The 7,500-nt window shown below is 31.6% G+C and overlaps 1 long non-coding RNA gene across 1 annotated transcript; it reads right to left on the reverse strand.

The window, feature by feature from the left end:
• Positions 1-432: 432 nt before the first annotated feature.
• Positions 433-1,127, reverse strand: LOC137636477 (uncharacterized). Its single transcript, XR_011043112.1, has 3 exons — positions 871-1,127; positions 684-762; positions 433-587 (listed from the first exon to the last, which is right to left on the reverse strand). It is a non-coding gene; the product is annotated as an uncharacterized lncRNA (long non-coding RNA).
• Between the last annotated feature and the right edge of the window lie 6,373 nt (positions 1,128-7,500).

The following is a 7,500-nucleotide window of genomic DNA, read 5'->3' on the forward strand; positions in this document are numbered from 1 at the left end:
AGAGATTTGAATAAATACGGGATATATATATATATATTAAAAAAAAATCCTAGTACTTTTGCATCCCTATTTAGATTCTTTTATTGAAATGTAAGAATATTTACAGAAGGTTTCAGCTCAGGAACTTTTTTTTTTTTTTTTTTTTTATCATTCACAATCATCAACGGAAATTTAGTGCTTACATTCTTGTTTACTACCTAAAGGGAAACGTCAACCTAATGCCATTCAAGTTGAAAACATTGAAAAAAGTATATATTTTCGCAGAAGAATCATAAGCAAAATTATGCATATCCAAGGGTTCATTCTAAGAAAATAATCCTCTTTCATAATTTCAATTAAAAATAAGTTTAAAGAATGTAATACACCGAGTGAAGACTGCGTAAAATTCAAATAAACTTAAGCAGAACACCATAAAAATTCTGTGGTTTGAAATAAAGGTTGGAAGGAAAAATGTAATTAAATATGATATTTATTACATAAATAAGCCTTTAAAATAACGTAGTAACGGAGTTACAAACAATTGGTTGGAGAACAAGGCAATTCACGTAAATCGTAGGGCGTTTCCTTCGTTCTGCTTCGCTCGCTGTCTGTAAAGAAATATTCATGGAAGATTAGTATCTAAAAAGCATGGTCATTTATGTAGAAGAATATACCCATCGGAATAATAACCCACTTAAAATTACCTTACAATTGAGCAACTGAGGTTTACATTAGTATCAGGAAGGAAATAAAAGGGCCGATACATCGAAACCGAACACCATCCTGAAATGAACGGTAAACCTATATAAATTTGCTCGGGTCGTAATATGGGAGACAATTCGTCATAAATACAATCACTCGAAACATTAATGTATTAGACGATTCTCTTACCAAAGTGTTAACAACGTGAATTTATGAATAAGCTAGAGTTACTAGTCCGAGAGCTAAATCACCTGAAAGGACAAGAGAAAACGATATAGAAAACATATTGACCACAAAAAAAAAAAACTATTACGAATCTTCATAAGATTAAAAATGACAGACAGGAAAAACTTTAATAGGCAACACAAGGCAATGAGAGTTCCCAATGATAACCTTAAAAATAAGCCCTATATATTCTTGGTACTCACCAGTGTCGAACCATGCACAAAGGCGTTGCAGATGGATTTTTGGCAGATTTTCACAAGAGGGTGACGTAGACCAGGGATCCCAATAATAGCCTTTAGCCTAAGAAAGGCATGTCGGACAAATAAAAATGTGGAAACCTTTCCAGGTGAGTGAGGTCTCTGTCTCTGTCTCTGATACTGTCCGACGGCCGGGCTGCCTGCCTCCTAGTCGGCGTTTTCGCTCGAGTAAAGCATATGGAAGGAGGAGGAGTTAGCAAACTACCCATCTTTAAAGACTGGACGGCAGGAAAGACAGTTTGATGGTACCAAGAGTAGGGCAATTGAAAATACCAAATTCTCAATAATTACTAGTCTTTCCCTGTCGCCCATGTGAAAATATGAAATGGTCTTGTACAAAACTACATCTGAGGAAAATGTTAAGTATTTTTAAACAATTATGTATCTTAAACGAAGATATTCCTTTTAAAGCATTGGATTACTTTCCATTTGGAGATGTTCAAGTTTTCCCCATATGATTAAACTTGTTTAGTTATCATCGTATAACTATATTTACATTGATTTATAGAGATGTAGGTAATAAACTAATGGTGTTCGAAGGATGACCAGAAATTGCAATTAACATTTCATAAACTATGTAAATCAATTAATCAGTAAATGGTATCTGTTTGTCGGCAGTCACGTGATTCTATCATAACAGAAAATGCATTAAAAGCCTCAAATTTCCTTTCATGTTGAAGGGATATAAAAAGTTTTGTGAATATGTGTCGAATATAGACATATTTAATAGTTGGCAAATTCAATTAAAAAGTAATCAAACTTCTTTGTTTCAATAAATTATTTTTTAAATTTGCGAGATCTAAATTAAATTGGACGATTTTGTACCTGAATATACTGAATACAGACAGACACACACACATGCGCACACACACGTATATGTATATATATATGTATGTATATATATATATATATATATATAGATAGATAGATAAATATATATATATATATATATATATATATACTGTAAGCATGTGGCTTTCTAGTAACTTTATATACGTTATGAATACATGAAACTCTAAAGAAAGAGTCTGTACTTTTCTTTATTATGAAAATAGAAATTGAAAAAAAAAATATATTTCGATCAAGGTAATTTTCAATTATGATCGAGTTTTCCTTTTGGTTGCTGGCACACCCTTAAGAGGAGCAACTGGTAACGGAAAACAAAGCTGAACTTCATGTTTTTTGTTCTATTTTTCTTCTTTTTGTACTCAGTAGATCGACATTACTACCTCATTTCAAACGCTGAACCCTCCATTTCTTCTCTGTTTCTATATATATATATATATATACGTGTGTATATATAAATATATATATATATATATATATACGTGTGTATATATATATATATATATATATATACATATAGTTTCACAAAAAACGCTTAATGAAGTGAATATACTGTAATGCAGCAAAAGGGCAGAGTAAACTTCTGTACTTCTTTCACAATCTAAGTAGTGAAAGTTATTCCCATTTAGGGCTGCTTGGATGTAAGAGGGGAATTGATACTTTTTATATGAGCGTTTATGGAACCTACTTTGGCTCTGCCTCTTCCACCTATAAAAGAAAGTGTTAATGATAAAGATACTTAAAACTGTTCAGTATATTCTCACTTTTCTTTTCTATGTAACTCTCTGTAAAAGAAAGCCCTTAACATAGTTTGAATGAACCACATAAATTTTATAGTTTTTCCGTAATGTGTGAACAGTTGGGGACCGTTAATAGTGGCTTAGAGCACAACATTTATGAAAAAGTACATTTCTTTATTTGTATATATTTGGGTAGCTTTTGATTATTTGAAATCCTTGGACGATAGAGAGAGAGAGAGAGAGAGAGAGAGAGAGAGAGAGAGAGGGGGGGGGGGATCAACATTACCATATTAAAGGAAATTAAATAGATAGTCATGTTACCTGCTTCACGAATATAATCGAGTTGCAACTCCATGTCTGCCACATTATCCGATGAACTAGTACTTATTATTCTTTTATAATTAAATTTGAACACTGATAGAATACCATGCTAAATCGTTGTTTTTATTATTTGAAAAAAGTAATTAATTCTCTAAAAGATTTTGAAGAAGAAATTCATTTAAATCCGTGTTAACTAGAAATTCAGTTTTATGTATAAAATTTCATCTTTTTGACGCTCTGTTGAAGTAGCTTTATCGAAGTTATGTCTTTATATTTCTGTAAGAATAGTAAACATTGAAATTCAATCAGCTTCATATATCTATACTTTCATAATTGTAATAAAATCTCCACCATTACTTTGCATGTATAATCAAATAGAGTTAACGTTCTTTAAATCAAATGTCAAAGAATGTCATTGTAAAATAAGTGACGATAAGTTAATGTAGAGGAAATCATTAACCACATGGTCACGCTGAACTACATTGAGAAGATTCTTGGAAGTAAGTGTTATTAATTCTAAAAGGTTCGCATTCCCCTGTGCAAAAGTTGCAGCATTCATCGTGTAAGGGAATTTTATATGTGTAGGATTTCGGGGTCAGAAAATCCAGCTTAATCTACGAAATGATGAAAGCGGTATATATCACACGAGGGGGATGGTTAGGTGATAAAGCGATAGCAAAAAATATTCATATATGAAAGGGTATCCTTGAAAAATTTAATTCATATATATCTATATATATATATATATATATATATATACACATAAAACTTATGTACATAAATGTGTGTTTTTCTGTCTGTCTGTTTGTGTTTGCATGACTGCTTATATAAAAATAGATAAATTACACAGGTATATATGCATACACATACGCATATATATATATATATATATATATGTGTGTGTGTGTGTGTGTGTGTGTGTGTTTGTGTGTGTGTATGTGTGTGTGTTTATATATTATACGATTATGGCACTTGGGTCCGGGAACCAAAAATATAATATACGATGATGGCTCCTGGGTCTGATCAAGAAAAAATATATTATACTATGGCTCGTGACTGGGAAACAAACATGTAATATAATATATACTATGACTGGTAAGTCAATTAACCTCTCGAATTCCAAACAATTTTTTCTGCTTTTACATTAAAACTGTTACACTTAAAATATTAATACACGAAATCTGAGACAGTTAAAACTCCCAGACTGCAATATATAAAATGCTGAATATCTAAAGGCCTCTTAAGTACACTCAAAACAAAACTGGGTAATTATTATTTTGAATAAACTCACTACGGTTCATTAACAGGATACAAGCGAATACTATTCTAAACATTGGTGAATGTAATAATACACCTTTTTCCAAAATGAATATATTCTATCTAATTTACAACACTTTAAAAGAATTTACATAAAACAAAAAAATCACTCAATATATTAAGTCTGAACAAAACTTACATTAAGACAAAAATGCTACGATCTGAAAATTATATAACAACTTGGCTTTAATTGTTAATTCTAAATATACCTTAAACTAAGATAAAATAAATACTTATGAAAATTTTACAATCCCTTGTTCCACTTGAAATTAAATCTGAATACCATATATAAGTTTGATACTTTATGAAATAGATAACTTGATCACATACAATTACCTTACACATTATTTCAGGGGCATTTACAAAAAATTGACACAATGCTAACATTAACCACAACACCATAGTTTACAATCACCAGCCAAATTTACAGCAACGTTTTAACTCAATAAACACGATATGTGTGTGGCCACAAAATCACTTTGAAGAGGACACACTATAAGTACTGAACACTTTTAAAACAATACTCTGGGATGCTTGCGAGAGTGAGACAGAGGGGGAAGAATGCGATCTTAAGACAAAAAATCTCTATATGTCTATGCAACCCAGGGGTCCCTTTGTAGGAGACTTAGCTACTTCCAGTATGTTCCAGGTCTAAGGTCTGGAAGCGTCAGAGTTACCAAGTATTGCTCTCTTGACCACTTACTCATGCAATAGGGAGACGAACTCTCTCTCAGTCATCTAGCTCCACCCACACTTTGTACCCGAAATAAAAGAAAGATGACATCCTATCACTAGGTTTATCGTGAAAATTCGAAAGCACATGGCACCCAAAACAATTGCGTATTTTCTCCGAACATGACACAATTCCTTATGAAAATATAAAAGAACATTGCTTAAGCCATTGTTCATATTTCATAAGGTCACATAACACTCTATAACAGGTTATGTAAGACTTCATAACAAAAATATGTGAAATAAAAATTTAATTCTTAAAAATTACGTAAATTTACAAATACCAACTTGAATAAAGATTACAATGAAATCAACGACACAGGTCTTACATAAATTATATTATTTACTTACGTCTACACAAGGAGAAATCATCCTAAAAGCTGGCTAACCTCTCTTCAATGCACAAATAAAATATAAATAAAATAATTAATAAACTACTTTATATATATATATATATATATATATATATGTTAGGTGTGGTCACGGAAGGGGATTAAGCCGCTAGAGCCTGTGTGGTGACGTATGCTGGCGTCTTAGTTTGCCACTCACCTGGGTGAAGCGGAGTCAGTCCATACCTGGTAAACGTTTGGATCCTTCAATTTCCTATTTTATTTCCACAAAAAAAAAATCCCTGAAGTATGTACTGTATTTTGTTGTTATAGTAGAGGGAAATGAGATAAAGATATCACTTTCTATTGCTTCCCGAAAGGTAAAAAACTTCAAAAGAAGTGAGTACACCTCTGTCGCAACGAATTATATCTTACCTTTTAAAGAGGGATGTTTCTTTACTTAATAAGCAACATGATTCAGATAAAGTGTGCAATGAAAAAAAATTATCAAGAGGTTTATTGTACAACAAGGAACGTAAAGAACCCTCTGAAACCGGTGGAAATTATATAACACTAGAAAAGGGCACTCAGCCTTTCAGCATTCGATGATATCTAGGAAGAGCATTCTGTTGACAAGCCCTTTCAGGAGGCTATGGAAAAATAAGTTGTATTGTAAGAAAATTCCTTCAGTTACAGGTGTTACGAACAGTACTTGATTCAGAGGAAAGAACCTTGATAGAAGAGATTTCTAAATCCCAAGTTGCACTTTTACATCCCTGTAATGAATATCTTAATAAACAATTAGAGGTTGCTTGAGTGCCACCATGGAGAGACGGTGTCAAGACTAGTAATGGAATCATTAAGAGATTTTCTAGTGATATTAAAAGAGTTGATTCACCAGAAAAGCTGATAGGTTATCATGTTCACTCTGGACTAGTATTTTAGAATAGGGATTCTAAACAGAAATGTCAAAAGTTTTAAGATGTTGTGGATAAGATATGATTGAACTTTGTAGTATTAGATGTCAATGTCATAATATTGCGTGTATATATATATATATATATATATATATACCTTATGTACGAAGTTTTCAATATTGATGTGTAATTTCCTTTTAAATGAATATCTAGTCTTATTAATTCACAAGCTGTAATGTTCAACTAAGGATGATTGATTAATGTAAACAATTTTGATTAAATACTTTCCAATCGTAATTTTTTTTTCTTTTTTTTTAGAACTAAAAAAGCCATTCTAATCTGTCATTCTAAAAAGACAATGAATAAAAAAATTATCTCTCTCTCTCTCTCTCTCTCTCTCTCTCTCTCTCTCTCTCTCTTTCTTTCTCTCTCTCTCTCTCTCTCTCTCTCTCTCTCTCTCTCTCTCTTTCACACACCACACACAAACACATACAGAAGTCAAATGAAACTTAAGTAGAGTAAAAAGATTGATATATAATTTCTTTTTACTGGTAATGACTTTAAGGTTTTCTGATGATCTGTCAAACAACTCAATCTCTTCACAGCTACTAATTGTCAAGCCATTAAATTCCGATACAGAAGATAACAGGATATCCCATGGAGGATTGAAAAAAAACTGAGCGGGTATGGAATTTAGAGTTTCGTGGGATCTTCTGATTATCTTTTAGTCTTTCACCGACATGCTAATCCTTCTTTCACTGGACCAGGTACAGGAAACATCATCTATGAAAGCCAAGAAACCCAAATCAGTACGAAATAATATAATCTAATTACACAAGAGAGGAAAATAAAGAGTTAAGTATTTCATTTCCATATAGGTTAATGGCGGCACGGACCCGAGATTTTTTCAGATGACGCCAGCTCTTCACCGCAGGTTGGTACTTGACCAGAACATACATATATAGACCTTGATATATATATATATATTATATATATATATATATATATATATACATATATATATATATATATACATGCATATATATATATATATATATATACATGCATATATATATATATATATATATACATACTGTATATATACACATATATATATACATATATATATTTATGT

This window comes from Palaemon carinicauda, unplaced genomic scaffold (genome assembly GCF_036898095.1).
Source record: "Palaemon carinicauda isolate YSFRI2023 unplaced genomic scaffold, ASM3689809v2 scaffold3090, whole genome shotgun sequence".
NCBI classification, from domain to species: domain Eukaryota; kingdom Metazoa; phylum Arthropoda; class Malacostraca; order Decapoda; family Palaemonidae; genus Palaemon; species Palaemon carinicauda.